Source organism: Camellia sinensis, chromosome 10 (genome assembly GCF_055761805.1).
Source record: "Camellia sinensis isolate YWXY chromosome 10, ASM5576180v1, whole genome shotgun sequence".
Lineage (NCBI taxonomy): Eukaryota > Viridiplantae > Streptophyta > Magnoliopsida > Ericales > Theaceae > Camellia > Camellia sinensis.
Window position 1 is genome coordinate 2,045,575 of NC_138970.1, and position 17,180 is coordinate 2,062,754.

The following is a 17,180-nucleotide window of genomic DNA, read 5'->3' on the forward strand; positions in this document are numbered from 1 at the left end:
ACTGTTGCCCGTAGTTTTTTTTTAACACAATTAGAGATGCTCCAATTGTGATTTTTCCACATTAAAATCGTTGTGTCGATTTATCGTGATTATTTGATTGGGATATTTTATTGCTTTAAATTGATACATAATCACAAATCAATATCTAGCAGATTTCTAGATTTTTTAATATGACCATGTTATAAATACATTGTATATGTATGTTTATTGGGAGGAGAAAGGGGATGTACTCCATATATGATTATGTTTATAAATACATTGCATATATACATTTGTTTGGGAGGAGAAATGGGATGGACTCCATTTTAAACAAGTTGGCCAGAGTGTCCTGGGTGAAAGACCCAAAATTGCATATATAAATGGGTGCCGATTCCTTCAAACGAAATATCCGTAAAATGACAGATTTGAAGTGTTTATGTACTTTTTGCATAGTTGAAAAACCATTAAGTTGTAGTCTCATTTTGGTTGTTGAAAGATAATAGATTTAACTCATGAATTGAGTAGCATATAAATAAACTTGAAATGAAGTGAAGGAGAATGGAAATGAAGTTTGGTCTTAGTGACATATGAATATGCAGACCTTGTGAATATTTTAATATCGGTATTTTTTATGCACGTAGTACTTATAACTTTGCTAAATCTCATATATTGTGTTAGATTATCTCTACTGGACTGTTGGCTCACCCTATACAGAAATATCATTTTCAAGTGCAGGTGAAATGTTTCCTCCAAGGCAATAGCATGGATGGACTTTCGGGAAGCAAGAGCTTCTTAATTATGTCTTATGTGTGTATGTTTGTTATTTGTAAAGCCAAGGGCTTAAGATGTAATGAGCGAGACTCAATTTGTGTAACCAAGCAATGACTTGAAAAGATATAAGCCTACATAGCATTTAACTGGTTGTTAAACAGTGAACTCCGATATATGAAAGTATGTTGTTTCTCATATTTATTCTGTATATGAGTTATCTTTATTGTATTATTTTGGGGGCGCTACATATTGTCACTCAACCCTCAACAAAAACCAAAGCAATACATAAGGTAAAACCCATCAACCCACAACATATACACAGATTGCAGCAGCATATACACAGCTACAACATGTACTCACTTCACTCAACAAAGCAGTAAACCAGACCTGCCCAAGGTTCTAAAAGAAATCGTTGAAAATGCCAAGGTTTCTCTCACAGTCATTTCCTTCTCAATATCATATGTTCCAAATCCATAATGAGGTGAACTGGATTCAATCTATAAGCTTGAGGAAGTGGGAATTTTTAAAAGAAGAAGAAGAAGAAGAATCATGGTAGAAATTTTGTAAACCTATGCTTTGTTTTGGTCGCACTTTTAACTGAAAGTTTTCCTTGATAGAAGAAAATCAGTTTTGTTTGCTCCATCTATGTATCATTCCCCAATTTATGTTGTTCTGCAAACCAAACAATACAAAGAAATGTATAAGCATAAGTAATCTATCTATGACTAACACATGCAGAATACATGCGTGCTTATGCAGAAATCTACACTATGAATAAATATGTAAAACACATTTCAAATGATATGACTTTATGTAAAACACATTTCAAGTTCTTTGTTTACCCATGATTTTCTCAACGATGAAATAGAAATAAAAAATCAGCAATGCAGCTTTTATAGAGTCGAACAAAAAGTCCACATAATCTAGTTGGTCAAGTAGGAGTGAGATTTGATGATTTTTCTTCTTCAACATTCTTAAAATTGAAAATAGTTGCATCATTGTGAAAAAAAGAGAGCATTAAACATATGAATTAAAATTGAAGAATTAACATTGACTGTTACTTTGATCCTTATATAAAATAACATCTAATTGTAAACTATATTAATTTAAAAAGTGTTACCAGATTGTGCATTTGTGCATAACTGCTTCAAAATTGACATAACCACTACGTATTAAAATGAACAGTAAGCAAATTAACATGTTAGATGGATTCCTACAATGTCAAAGTTAAAAAAATAAAAAAATAAAAAATAAAAAAAGAATAAAATCAACACATGAAATAATTAAAGGAATGAGATACAATCCTAATAGAACTACATAGGAGTGAAGAATTGATGAGGAGAGGGAATTTAGCTAATCTATGCAAGTCCATTTTGCTTTGTGAGAAAGAAGATGGAGTGGTGTTTGTCTTTGTTGATAGAAAAGAGAGATCCCTTGTCTTAGTTGAGTGGATGCTCCCATTTGGTGTTTTTCAAAAATTTGATGGTATGCAATTACCAAGCTCTCGTAAATTCAAATTTCTCCCAAAATGAAAGAAAAGATAGGCAATCTATCTTTTCTGAGTTATCGACCAAATAAACCATAATGACAAGAACATAAGAGTTTGTCGCCATTTCCCTTTCAATATTTTTCAATTGGAGCTTCCCTCATTCCTTTTATCGAGCATAATGATGTGAATCGGGCTTTGAATTACCCAATCAAAAGGGCATAAGATAGTGACTAACCCTTACCAACTTTAGTACGTGTGAAGCTTCCAAAATATTACAACACATACAAACAATATTTGTTGATTCACTTAGGAATGGAGCGGCATGTATAGTGAGATCAAAAGCCAAAGAATCAAAAACCAAAGAATTAAGTAATTACTAATGATAAAGGGTTTTTAGCAGACACAATGTGGTCATCAATAAAAGGCCATAACAATATTGCCAATTTTATTTTAATCAATAATAACCACAGTGATATTGATGGATTTCACTGGAACAAAATGACAACCAACACCAATTAAAACTACTCAGCTAGCACATATACATAGAACCACACATCTTTAAATATGCAAAATATGGATTAACTAAGAATTGAAATAAAAAAAATAGCTTAAAGTTTAATATAAAATTTTAATTAAAATAGTCTACATGTTGTCTTGAGTCTGACTGAACCTAAAAAACAAAAAATATAATTCAATAAATAATGGACTAAAACAACTAAAATTTTTATTAAAAAGGTAGTTTAAAAATCTACATGTTTCTTTAGAGCAATTGTAGTAGAATTAGAAGAAAAAGGATGCTCTTTGTAAGACATGATGGTTCATTATTCATCACAGCTTTAGGCTAAATGCAAATATGTCCAATCTATAATTCAAACAAAGGCCAAAAATGCAAAACCCATTTCAATATTGATACAAGTAGGATGCACAAAAAAATCAACCTCAAGGAGGAGATGGTGGGGGGAGACTGAAAAGGTTTAATCCATTTGGTTTTGAGTAGAATAGAGAATCTACCAACAAATATAGCTAAATCTGCAACAAATTTCAACAGCACATCTATAGAGTATAGACACCTAATCTCCAAATCAAATTAGATTTTTTAACATTAATTTCCAAGTAACTCGAATGAGGTTTTTAACTTCCAAATAATTTCTTATGCAAGTCTAGTGTGAACCATACTCAACTTCATACTAATTTTGCTTAATCATATTTTTTTAAACACTAGCTTACGAGCTAAACCAAATGAGCCATCCCTAGATCAACCAAAAGAATCTTGCTTACCTATATCAACCTCACAAATCAATAGCAAAGCTGAGAAAGTCAAAAATATTGACTTGAAGTTATTTGAGGATTAGGAAGAATAGCATTAAGATGTCCATACTCGATCATTAACTTCGATATTCCAAATGCAAACAAATCCTCAACACTTTTTTTGGACTTGCATAGAAGTAACAAACCAGAGTGAAAATACAGTTTATATGTGCAATTAGTATTGATGTCTAATAAATAACATACCCTTTGAAGCCTGTTGATAGAATAATTGGATTCATTTAGACAATACAACAAACAATTCACTTACATATTGAAGACAAGGCCATTTTCAAGCAAAGAAAGTTCTCATCGAAGTAGAGGAGGATTTGGCCAAAGTATAAGTAAATATACTACTGACCCTGGCACATTGCCTTTGTGTTGAACCTCTCATCCTAAAATCGACATAATGCAATTTGAAAAGCTACAATATGAAATACTTGAAAGAAAACATTGAAAAGTTGAAGAAATAAAAAAAAAAAAAAAAACACACACACACACACACACACATTAAAAGGCTACATATTTGATCTGTAGTTTTGTACGCATCACTGATTCCTTCAATTAGAATAGCTACTATTATAACTTGGTTTATGGTGTCAAAATCAATCCCAAAGGAAAATACCAAAAAGCACAAATCCTAAAAAAACACCATATAAAATTAACAAAAGCAGAAGTGAATAGAAATGGAAAAAACATCTGAATTGGAAAGATAATAGTTAAAACCATAGGAGTTCACAAACTTCAAAAGAAAACAAAATAAAAATGTGGTTAAAAAATAAAAATAGGATTCACAAAAATAAAAGAAAATAGCTTTTAGCTCAAATATGACATGCTTTGAACTTGACCCCTGCAAATAAATCAAAAAAAAAAAAAAAAAACCTAATATCGAGAGTTTCACCTCTTGCAAATAATTTTTAAAAAAATGAAAACCAACGAAAATCCAAAACAAATTCTGCTATTTGAAGAACTAGGAGTCTAATTACTTTAGCAAAATCATCAAAAGATGGCAAGAGAAGAGAAGAGCACACCTTACAAAAAATAATGGAGCAATCTTGAAGCCAAGAAAACAGAAGCCAGTAAAAGAAAAATCTAAAAGACCGATGTATATTCATAGTTCTTCTACGTTGAGCTAAAAGAGAAACATCAACTACTTCAATATCAGATTCTCTCAAATTAAAAAGGCACAGAGTTACAAAGAATCAAATTATTAAATTAAAAAAAGAACACCGATCTCAGCCTAGAATTGGCGAATTATAGCGAAAGTACCTCGTGCGATTCTGTTGGTGAAGTTGTCGGAACAGTTCATCTTCAAGGGAGATCTTCCTTGTACCCCATCTTCAGTCAGGATCCTAGAGCCATGATGATGTAGATCTTCGGCCGAGATCTTTCTTGGACCTCATCTTCCGTGGGTTATGATTCAAAATAGAAGTGGTAATGGATCTCACTGTTAATAAAGCTGGCGATCTCACCATCGTCTAGGTCATCATCCCCGCCAAAGGGAGGAAGAGTGTAAAATGACGGAAACATGCTTTGCTCTTTCTGTTCCAAACGAAGGTAGTGGCCATGTGATGAACACTTTAATATGACAGGAAAAGTTGGGCCATGAAATTACAAAATAGTCCAAAATAATAAGTACTAAGAAAATCAATACATGAGATGGCTTGGAAAATTCAACAAATGAAAGGGGTAAAAGGGGAAATTGAAAAACAAAGCCACAAATACTGTAGCACAATGAACTCCCTCTTATATAATAGTGTATAGATATATATATTCTTCACGTGCATAATTGTAAAAAAAAAAAAAAAGCATTTGAAAGCCACACTGTCACGACCCAAATCTGCCCCTAAAACTTCGGACATGACCGGCCTGACCTGAGGCCTCAACTTTGTTATCTTAAATTCTATTCAATATTGGAGCCTGAACAGAAGCAAAATAATAGAATAAAACAATCATTGAGCTATGACTACATGCCAGGATCTTAATGCATCACCATACATAAGTACATAACATTTCATACACCATTCACATTTACTGACTGTGGAAAAGGGTAACAACCCAAAAGTTAGGTATTGACAATATATACACATGTTTATTCTTCCAAATTCCAACAAAACATGCCAACATACAGGTTTCCCAAAAATAAAACAAAAGAGTCACTTCGGGGGACTCAGCAAAACGGGTCCAACAAAAGGCTCCTAGGCTGACCTAAGGTTGTCTCGCGGCCTGATTACCTACAAAACATCCATAAAAATGGAGTGAGCAAGGCTCAGTGAATGATAGCAATACAAACAGATTAGGAGTACGAGTATAATTTAACAGTGCATATTCTTAAATCATAAGTTGGTCTTAATCATATTTCTTTTTCTGAACGGCCTCGGGCCCACATAAGACAAAATGACCTTAGGCCCAATGTAGTACAAAACGGCCTTAGGCCCATCGTAATACAGAACGGCCTTAGGCCTATTATAATAGCAAAACGGCCTCTAGCCTAACGAAATACAAAACGGCCTTAGGCCCATCATAATAGCAAACAGAACGACCTCGGGTCCATATCACATGTGCCAAAGTTCAAACATATATCAAACATATCTCATATAACATAAGTTGCTTACTAAAAGAGTGAATAAGATATCGAACAACATATATAAACACAATATGTGAATGAAACATGACATTACACTACTATCACTCACTGTGATGCGGGTGAACGATGGTCCACTCCTGTATGTGCCCTACACATAGCATACAACTCGTAAGTACATCACATTTCTTTAGTTTCCTCTTATTTCTCAAATATTTGATTCGTTAAGTTCCATGTAATTAAATGTATTATAAGAACATCGAACGGACATAATAACACATTCAGAGGGTCAAAAAGAGCGAAAGAAACCAACAGAATTTTCCAGCTTAAGCCGCACGTGCTTTTATTGCGGTGTAGTTCAGTTCTTCTCCCCTATTTTCTGCACGTGCGTCTGTGTCTCCTGCATGTGTGGCTGTGAGCCTCCCACATGCAGTTCTGGCCCTGTTTTTCCTGTCCAAAACTTCAACAGTTCAAAGCTTGCAAGGGATAGTCACATAGCCAAAATCAAGTGAAATTTACCTTAAAAACATGTCATATAAACTCATGAACATGAAATTGTAGCCCATTAAGATCAAGACTTGTTTTATTTGGGCCTTTACACCCACAATTTCCATGACTCCCTTAATCTCATTATGTAGATATATATACATATACATATGTATCTATTTTTACATGAGTTCAAGCATAACAAAATGGTGAGATTAGGCACAATTTCTCTCAATTCCAAGCAATTAAACATGACATAGAGAGATCAAGGTTTCCATCACACACATTCTAGAGATACATGATTATGTATGAGGCTTGGTTATTCACAATAGTAACCCTAGTTTTCATGGATGATGCTTCTTTTCAAAGCTCAATTCAAACCAATTGAAGAGAAATTGGGAGTTTATTAGTGACCTATACTCACCTTAAGTTGTATTTTACAAATTCCTCTAGCAAATTCTTTAATCTCCAAAACTTGTTTGACATCTTTTCCCTCTTTTTCTCTCTCTCTCTCTCTCTCTCTCTCTCTCTCTCTCTCTTCAAAATTCTCTATCAGGAAGTATGTAGAGTTACTTCCACTAAGTCACCTAAAGTCACACATATATATCTCATATCTACTAAGGCTCTTTAGTTCAATTAATGGGCCTAAGTTACATCAATTAATTCATTACGAATCAGATTTTTGCAAAAATTAATATTATGTTCTAAAAATTATGCTAACCATAAATGTAAAGTCAATTTCAAGTTATCGCGCCTCTAAGGCTTTCAATTTCCAATCCAAATGTCTCAATTTCAACAGATTTTTTTCCTCCAATAATCAACAGATATAATATCATAATTAAATAATTCACATATGTAAGCACAACTCCACATGGAAAATTTCACATTAACATGTAATTACTCATATAACTAAAGATTTAAAGCATGTAAGAGGGTCGGGTTGTTACACACACTCATCTTTGTCATAACAAATACACCACATACACATGTTACATAACGTTGGAGTAACAACCCAACATTGTAAGGCCCACTTGAAATTCTTACACAAAATGGAAAAAAGAAAATAAACAAGACATATCTGCACTTATGGAAATGAACGATTGCGATTCACCTTGAATGGAAAAAGAAAGAACGAAAGCAGTACAGACAACAATTCCAATATGAAATCTAAACAATGATAAAAATGTCAAGATAAAAAAGCTGGTAAGACTAACTTTAATGTGTATCACGAAAATCATATAAACTAATTTCATAAGCAAAAACACTAAATTAACACAAAAGACACATACATAAACAATAACAACAACAAGACAAGACCCAAAAAAAAAAAAAGAACAATAATTAAATATGTTAGTTGCCTCATATACATCACATAACCAGACAACTACAATTGGGGTTTTCCTTTTATCAAAGTCAAATTTAAAAATCAAACTATTATTATAGTTTATGTAATAATTAAGGGGGAGGGGGGAAAAAAGAAAAAAATAAAAAAATAAACACCAACAACAACAACACAACAAAGCTCCCAATTTTCATTTTTAATTTTAGGCACTGTTCATACAATCGGCTCATTTTATTTTAATCTTATATTTCATTCATTTTTCCAATCACTTTCCTTTTCCCTCTACAAATCACTCCCCCAAATCCAAGATTCAATCACAAACAAACAAAAAAAACCCCAATTTTAATTTTTCTAATTATTCCACTGTCTTACATTTCTGAAACTCCTAAACTTTTGCATAAATATACATATCTAAAGAAAGAAAAAAAATCCCAATTTTGAGTAGGGTTATACAGCTCCACCAATGATTACTCGCATATACAGAAATATATGCATGCATATTTCCCACAATACATACATACATACATATATATCTATATATCAGGTTACTCATACATAAATACCTACCTTTTTGTTCTATGGAATTGAACAAACAATCAAAATACACAGGCAAACATTCAAATAGCCTATCTTCTACAGAGAGATTGATCTGATTCAGGGGAAAAAAACGAAGAAATTAAGAAATTAAGGGGTGAAGAAGAAGATTGAATTACTTGAAACATATCGACGAAGAGATCGGAGAGATTTTGGTTGGATTGGAAAGAGAGAGTTGTGGTGTTGATTCAGTCGAAGTTAGTGGGGGTGGGGGAGGAAAGGCCAGAGGGTGCCGATGGTGCCGCATCAGTGAAGCAAAATGAATGGAGAAGAGGGCTTCCGATGGTACGATTCGAACGGAGAGAGAGGGTTTCTGGCAGTGCTCGTGTGCGTGTGAAAAGGCAAGGAAGAGATTGGTAAAAGGGTTTCACAAGCTCAGACCAGAGAGAGAGAGAGATGAGATTGGGTAAGAGAGTGAGAGAAAGAGCGCGAGAGAGAAAAGTGATTTGGGTAGAGGGATTTGGGAAGACAAAACGGCGTCATTTTGCCCCCTTAAATTATAGGTGACAAAATTATATTTGTCTCTGAAAATTTTTACAATGGTGACGAAACTTTTCGTCTCTAATATAACGCCCAAATTTTCCACCAAAATTTCTAAGGGCGGGAATTTGTTTTATAACGAAAAATAAAATTTAGAGATGAAAAAAAAAATTTTGTTACCTATTATTTTATTTATTTTAAGCATTTGGTGACAAAATTTTGTTTTTGTCTCTAAAAATAGTACAATTGGAGACGAAATTTTATTTTCATCACTAAAACATGTATATTTGGGACGAGACATTTTTTCATCATGCGTTTTTGTCACCATAGACCTTTTTTGTTGTAGTGTTCGCCAGACTTGTTATGGTAGTGTTGCTTTTGCAAGGTTCGATCGTTGTATCTTGGGAGACGAACGTCCAATAAAAACTTGTGAGCACCATAGCGAGGGACGAATTTGTCTTAAGAAAATTGTGTCCAACACAAGCCTCAATCAAGTTGTTTTTCGTTTCTAGATTTTTATAATCTGTTTGTAAGTTTTTTAATTCTCTGTAAGTATTTTTGGTTCTCATTATATGGTTTGATTTGGTTTAATCCGAACAATTTACGTTATATCCAACTTTTTTTTTATAAATATAATTTGGTAATATATGTAATGCAATTATTGCATGTTACAATTGTACGCATAAGAATTATTCTAACCATTACATTTCATTCCATTTAATATTGATAAACCAAATCATATATATATATATATACACACACATATATACAAGTAGTGTTTTTCTTTTATTTAGATGGCAATTCTAAAGCTTTTTTTTTTTTCTTCTAAAAAAGCCACGTCAGCATGCACTTTTCATTTACATATAAAGTTCTACACAAACTAAATTTCAATTATAATAATCAATTTCATATAGATTTTATTTGAGAAATACTTATTTTCCATATATTTTTCATCACTTATTTAGTTTTGTCGTTGTCAAATTTCTTTTATATAGTTGATATTTTAATTTAATTATTATGATATTTGAAAAAGAAATTATCTCGATATACAAATAAGTAATAAATAAATAAGACAGAATGTGTTTAGTTATGTACGTTGCACGGATCAAATTAATTTTTTTTATACTTTTTATTTTTTGTCTATCTTATTGATATCTTAATATTCATTTATATTTAATTTTTTATTTAACATGAAATTATTTATTACAAAGCATTTATATTTAATTTAAATGTTATATACCTATATACAATATGTATGAATAATTCAAAAAAATATACATTAAAGAAAAAAAAATCAATACTCTACATATTTTTATTTTCTAAACAAATATAAAAATAAATAATTAGAATCACTTTTAGTTTTATATTATTAATCTCTTTCTAATTTAACTATTATTTTTAATATTAAAATGAATATTTATTTTACTATCTTATAATTTAATATATATCATATAAAATCATTATATGATAATTACACTTTTATAGCACAATAGAATTAAGATTTTCAAAATAAACAAATAATTTAACTGAATTGATTTTATGTAAGTATTCAAGTAACAAATTTGTAGAACGATAAGGCTACGATAATCCCAAACCAAACCAAGCCTAAAGTTTCTTCAGATGGGGTTGGATACATGAATTATTCTTCTCCACTCGACTCTATCAACGGCTATTTGATTAGTCAAATTAAGGAGATTTATGATTTGAATTTATAATTTTTTTATGTATCAATGTGAATAACTCTTACTATTACTAATATAAATATAAATCTTACCTTTGAGTCAACCTACCTTAAGCACTTTTTCGTGTAATAAAATACTTAAATGTTTCATATAAAAATATTATAATAGATCATAATCAAACACTACTTGAAGTATAATTAAAAATCCAATTTTCTACTTTATAAATAACTAAAAACAAAAGAAATTAATAAAGACATTTTCGATTAATAAACAAAATAATATACCATGAGTTATAATCAAGTTCTAATATATCTATATCTATCTATACTATTATCTATGTATACTATTATTAAGTAGAGGCTTAAATTGGTTTAGTAAAATATTCTTCTCCTCATGACATGTGACAACTTTATATATGCTAAAATAAAAAATATATATATTATACACTGCGTAAGCAAGTTTTGAACCAATACCTTAAATTTCATTAAGAACATATTTATTACTTAAGCAACATACATATTATGATATTAAATTATTTATTATTTAGTTTTGTTATTAGTTATTTGAAGTGTACATGTCACGACCCGCTCCCCGTACTCAAGGGTTAAGTATCGTGATGACCAGTAACTGAGGTTACCTCCGGCCAATTCTTGAACAAATTAGTAAACGCGAGCAGAAATAATATTTAAGTGAGGGTACCAAAATAATCATCGAAGTTTTTATTTTTATTACAAAATTTATTGACTAAAAAGGTGGATATTTACAAATAAAAAATATCATAAAAATGTTGTGTGTGTGTATTCCGCAGCCCCGTATCTAAGACTTTCCAAAAACTATTTCTGAATTGCATTGTTTCCTAAAAATTGGTAAACAACTATAAACACATGGCTGAGTGAGAAGTATTATGCCAAGAGTATAAGAGACACAAAATAACCATGGATAGTTATGTAACTAAAATATTTAAGATAACTTAGTCTGAACAAATAATCATTTAAGTAGCAAAACTGAGATTATGTAAATAAATAACCATAACCACGGTACCGAACAGAACAGAACAGAGGTCACAAGAATGATAGTCAGAACAGAGATACGGGTTCAAAATGTGGCTCCCACAATACTGTAGCATTTATCTTCGCACAACACTTTACTCCACACAGAACAAAGGTCAATGAATCCATACCAATAGAGGGTTATAAAGTGACCAAACAGAGGCCAATGGTTATTTAAGTCCCCCAAGGCGTAGGACTCCCGTGGCGGTAATTACAAAACATAATTGTTTATAAAGTCATTGTCAAATATTTTTTAAAATATAAACAAACATATCCATGAGTTTCATTTTAACAAATAGAGTTCATAAATTAATCCACTGAAATATTTATAAAATATAACTTATATTAATATAACTAATAAAATATAACTTGTACAAAATAAATATGGTAATACGTAAAATATATTATGGTGACTCAAGGTATAATATAACTCACATTAATCTTAATACCCCACTCTTTCTTTTCACTACTAAAGATATTCTCGACTTCCATTATTTTTCATTCATTTTCTTCCTTTCTTTCCCTTCTCCTTCCTCTCTTTTTCCCCTTTTTCCTTCATTTCTTTCTTTCTTTCTTTTCCTTTCTTTCCCCTGAGTTAATCGACTCCTCCCTATAAATAATCGACTCCTCCCTATAAATAGGGAGGTAAAAGCTTCATTCAGCCAACACGCCGCCAGGCGCGAATCTTCTCACATTTTCAATTACATTTATACTTATCTTTAATATAACTATATAAATAAACTAATCTCTAATTAAATTACACTCTATCGTATACCAACAAAAAATTAATTATTTATTTTATTACCACACCCATTATTATTATTATTATTATTATTATTATTATTATTATTATAATAGTATAAAATTTAAAGGACAACTTAAATTTTCAAGTTGTTACAATCTTCCTTCCTTCTAAAAATTTCGTCCTGGAAATTTGTCACATGTGTAAACTATCCGCTGCGCACTCTAATAAATATATATTAGATGATTAAAAAAAATATTACCTAAAAAAAAAAACTTTACCAAAAACAACTCAATGCCTAGTTGTCAAAAATGTTTTGAGCTAAAATGAGAAACAATTGCTGACTTTAAAAACTTTTCATTAGTTTTGCAATAAAATAAAAAAAAGAACGCAATTAAATAAGCGATTGGAAATGAAATGATAGAATTACATGCAAGAGTTGAAGGAATTTGAGATGAGCTTCCATTTCTTTCATCCATGAACTTTCCATTGATGAAAAATAGTTTTAAAATTAGTATCTTTACAATTTGAATCCACTTTTAAAAAAAAATCGAAATGAATTTGTTTTTTTTTAATACTGAACTGGAAATTCCATATATTTAATTATATTATAATTTTGGTAGGTACTTGAGCCCGACACCCTCTGTTTCTTTTCCTTCTTTTACTATAACAAATATAAATTATATATATATTATTCTTCACAAATTATGCACAAAAAAAAGGATTAATATATATATATATAAAATCATATAAAATTATAATATAATTAAATCGACTAACAAAATATAATATTTAGGTACTACTTACCCACTATCCTTAAATATGCGTGCGTCCTATGCTCCATTGATGATTTTTTTTTTCTTTTCTTAAAACAACCATTGCTCTGATACCACTTGTCACCACTCGCTCCCCGTACCCAAGGGTTAAGTATCGTAATGGCCAGTAACTGAGGTTACCTCCAGCCAATTCTTGAACAAATTAATAAACGTGAGCATAAATAATATTCAAGTAAGGGTACCAAAATAATTATCGGAGTTTCTATTTTTATTACAAAATTTATTAACAAAAAAGACCGATATTTACATATAAAAAATATCATAAAAATGTTGTATATGTCTATTTCACAACCCCACATCTAAGACTTTCTAAAAACTATTTCTGAATTACATTGTTTCTTGAAAATTGGTAAACAACTATAAGCACATGGCAGAGTGAGAAGTATTATGCCAAGTGTATAAGAGACACAAAATAACCATGAATAGGTATGTAACTAAAATATTTAAGATAACTTAGTCTGAACAAATAATCATGTAAGTAGCAAAACTGAGATTATGTAAATAAATAATCATAACCACGGTACCGAACAGAACAGAACAAAGGTCACATGAATGATAGTCAGAATAAATATACGGATTCAAGAGGTGGTTCGTACGGATTATAGAGGTGGCTCCCACAATAGTGTAGCACTTATCTCCGCACAGCACTTTGCTCCGCACAGAACAGAAGTCCATGGATCCATGACAGTAGAGGGCCATAAAGTGACCAAATAGAAGCCAATAGTTATTTAAGTCTCCCAAGGCGTGGGACTCCCGTGATGGTACTTACAAAACATAATTGTTTATAAGGTCATTGTCAAATATTCTTTAAAATATAAACAAATATATCCGTGAGTTTCATTTTAACAAATAGAGTTCAGAAATTAATCCATGTAACTAAATATTTATAAAACATAACTTATATTAACATAACTAATAAAATATAACTTATATAAAATAAATATGATAAGTCAAAACATACGTAAAACATATTATGGTAACTCAAGGTATAACACAACTCACCTTAACTTTAATACCTTACTCTTTCTTTTCACTACTAAAAATCCTCTCAACTTCTATTATTTTTTCCTTCCTTTTCTTCCTTTCTTTCCCATCACCTTCCTCTCTTTTTCCCCTTTTCCTTCCTTTCTTTCTTTCCTTTCCTTTCTTTTCCCGGAGTTGATCGACTCCTCCCTATTTTAGGAAGGTAAAAGCTTCATTCGGCCAACACGTCGCCTCACAGATTCGATTAAATTTATAATTATTTTTAATAAATATTTAAAATAATTATATTTTGATATAATTTTTTAATATAATTATATAAATAAATTAATCTTTAATTAAATTACACTCTATCGTATACCAATAGAGAATTAATTATTTATTTTATTACCACACCTATTATTATTATTATTTATTTTTTAATGATATATATAACTATACTACTAGTATAAAATTTAAGGGATAATTTAAATTTTCGGATTGTTACAGTACACATATTGTGTGTGCCACCTGCTAATATATTACAAAATTTTCCACTCTTTTTATTTATTTTCCAGAAAAAAATATTTTGATACAAGTAGAATTCATAATTTTTGATAAATTTGATTAATACAAATGATAATTTGATTTCAAATTGATAATACATTTTTTTTTAAAAAAAAAATTGTAAAGAAATTATGTTTATGAGCCTATTTTACATAAGATCACACATAGTAACAATGATTTTCATCAATTATTAACAAATCTGTTTGTTTTTAACTTTTAATTATTAAAATTTTTTACACATAAAGTATTAATATTCAAAATTAATTTTTTATTTTAAAAATAAATCACCTACTACTACAACATAAAATTGAGACAGATCTCCCCAAAATCCGAACTTTAAGAATTGTTTAAGATGATCTAAATAAATATATATTTTTTAATTTTTTATAAAAAATATATATATAAATAAAAATAAAAAGATAATATAGTTCAAAAAAATATAAAAAAACACAACTCCAAACACTCTAAATTGTTAAAAGGTGACTTTTTAATTTTTTTACAAAAACATATAAAAATATAAAAAATAATATATCTCAAAATAAATTAAAAATTAAAAAATAATTTTTAACCATCTCCTCTCGTAATAACACTTCCTTATCCCGCGTTTTATAAATGTCTGAAGGTGCGAGAATCAACTATTACAGCTGGCGTTAGGGGTGAGTAGCGAATATATCGATCCGCCAAAACCGACCAAACCGAACCGATCCGCCATATTTTGGGCGGATGCGTGTTAACGAGCAGACGGTTGTGGATTGATTTTCTCCAATCCACCAATTTTGCGGACGGATTGCGGATTTGAGATTCCTTTGGCAGCAACCGAACCGCCAAAACCGCGAGCACCCTTAGTTATTTATAAGACTTTGTGTTTTCAATTTGTTTAAATATTTTGTTTGTGTTTTCAATTGAAAAAGAGTTCAAATATTCTGTTGAAAAAAAGTTTTCAACTTGAATATATTTTTTGAATTGAAAAAAATAAATGTATTATTTATTTGTATTTTTTGATTTTTAAATCTAACTCTAAAAGTAATAAATAGAAAATATGATATATGCTGATTGGTTTTTATTTTCAAAAACATATATAAATGTAGCAATACAGAAACATACAATCTCTACTATTGTTATGTTCATGGTTTTGGTGGTTTGAATTATTTTCATATTTTAAGAATCACAGATTATAATATTTTATGTGGATGAGGCATGCTATGATTGTGATATTCTAAAATTTCAAACTTTCTTTCTTTAGATGAAGCATTGCAGTAATTGTAATACTTTTTTAAGTCATTGACTATAATACTTTCTCTTTTTTTTTCTTTTTTTGTTTGAATAAGTGCACAAGTTGAACTATGTTGAAAATTTATAAAATTTCAAACCGCCAAATCAATTCGCATCCATCCGCCAGACGAATGTGGATTGATTTTCTGCAATCTGCCAATCTAGCGAATGGATGACAGATTAGAAATTTTGTGGGCGCAACCGACCCACATCTATCCCTAGCTGAGGTATATCCAAGGGTTTTATCCAAAAAAATAAAATAAAAAGTTAAATAAAAAAAATTAAAAAAATTATCAACCAAACATATAGAGGAGTAAAGGTGCCACGTGTTGATAAGTGCTTACGTTCACGTGCATACCCCATCTACCATACAAGCATTCGGTTTCTTTAGTTAAAAAATAAATAAATAAATAAACAAAATACAAGCATCATCGGCTTCCAACCGACATCGAATCCACGTATGTGTGTGCGTCGGTGATCAAGAGGAAAATAAAAGAGTGCGAGGAAAAAAGTGAGGGAGCTGGCTTCAAAATAAAGACCAATTATTGAATATATGTTTCAGGGTGTTGTTACGTGTATTTTTTTATGATTGATTTAAATAATAAAATTTTTATTTTTTATTAATATTTAAAGAAGTAAAATTAAAAATTAACTTTTTGTAATTGGCTACACTGTAATTCTATCTGCATTCAATAATGAATAAAGTGAATCATTATATTGTTCTATTCCTAAAAATATTTATTAGAAAATGCATGAGACCCTCAGTGGGGGTGCTGGGGTCTCTTCCTATTGGTTAAAAAAATTATTATTATTATTATTATTTTCAGCCAATGGCAGCGTGCCACATCACTGAAGGTGCCACTGGGGTCGGAAGCATCACCGATATTTATTTATCAAGACGATCAAAAAAAAAAATTACAATTGCAATTGCATATTTTAGACAGTGATGAGTTTACAAGACTATTTTAGAAATTAACTTTTGGCAAGGGCCTATTATTGATTTTCATTGTGATTAAGGTAATTTTTTATTTTAAATATATAT

General features: G+C 30.3%; 1 protein-coding gene and 1 long non-coding RNA gene across 2 annotated transcripts in view; one reads left to right on the forward strand and one right to left on the reverse strand.

Moving 5' to 3' along the window:
- Window positions 1–17,180, forward strand: part of LOC114258274 (uncharacterized) — a 63,309-nt gene that overhangs the window by 39,464 nt on the left and 6,665 nt on the right. The window lies entirely within an intron of this gene.
- On the reverse strand, window positions 924–5,103 carry LOC114258272 (uncharacterized). Its single transcript, XR_003627883.2, has 2 exons — window positions 4,814–5,103; window positions 924–1,422 (listed from the first exon to the last, which is right to left on the reverse strand). It is a non-coding gene; the product is annotated as an uncharacterized LOC114258272 (long non-coding RNA).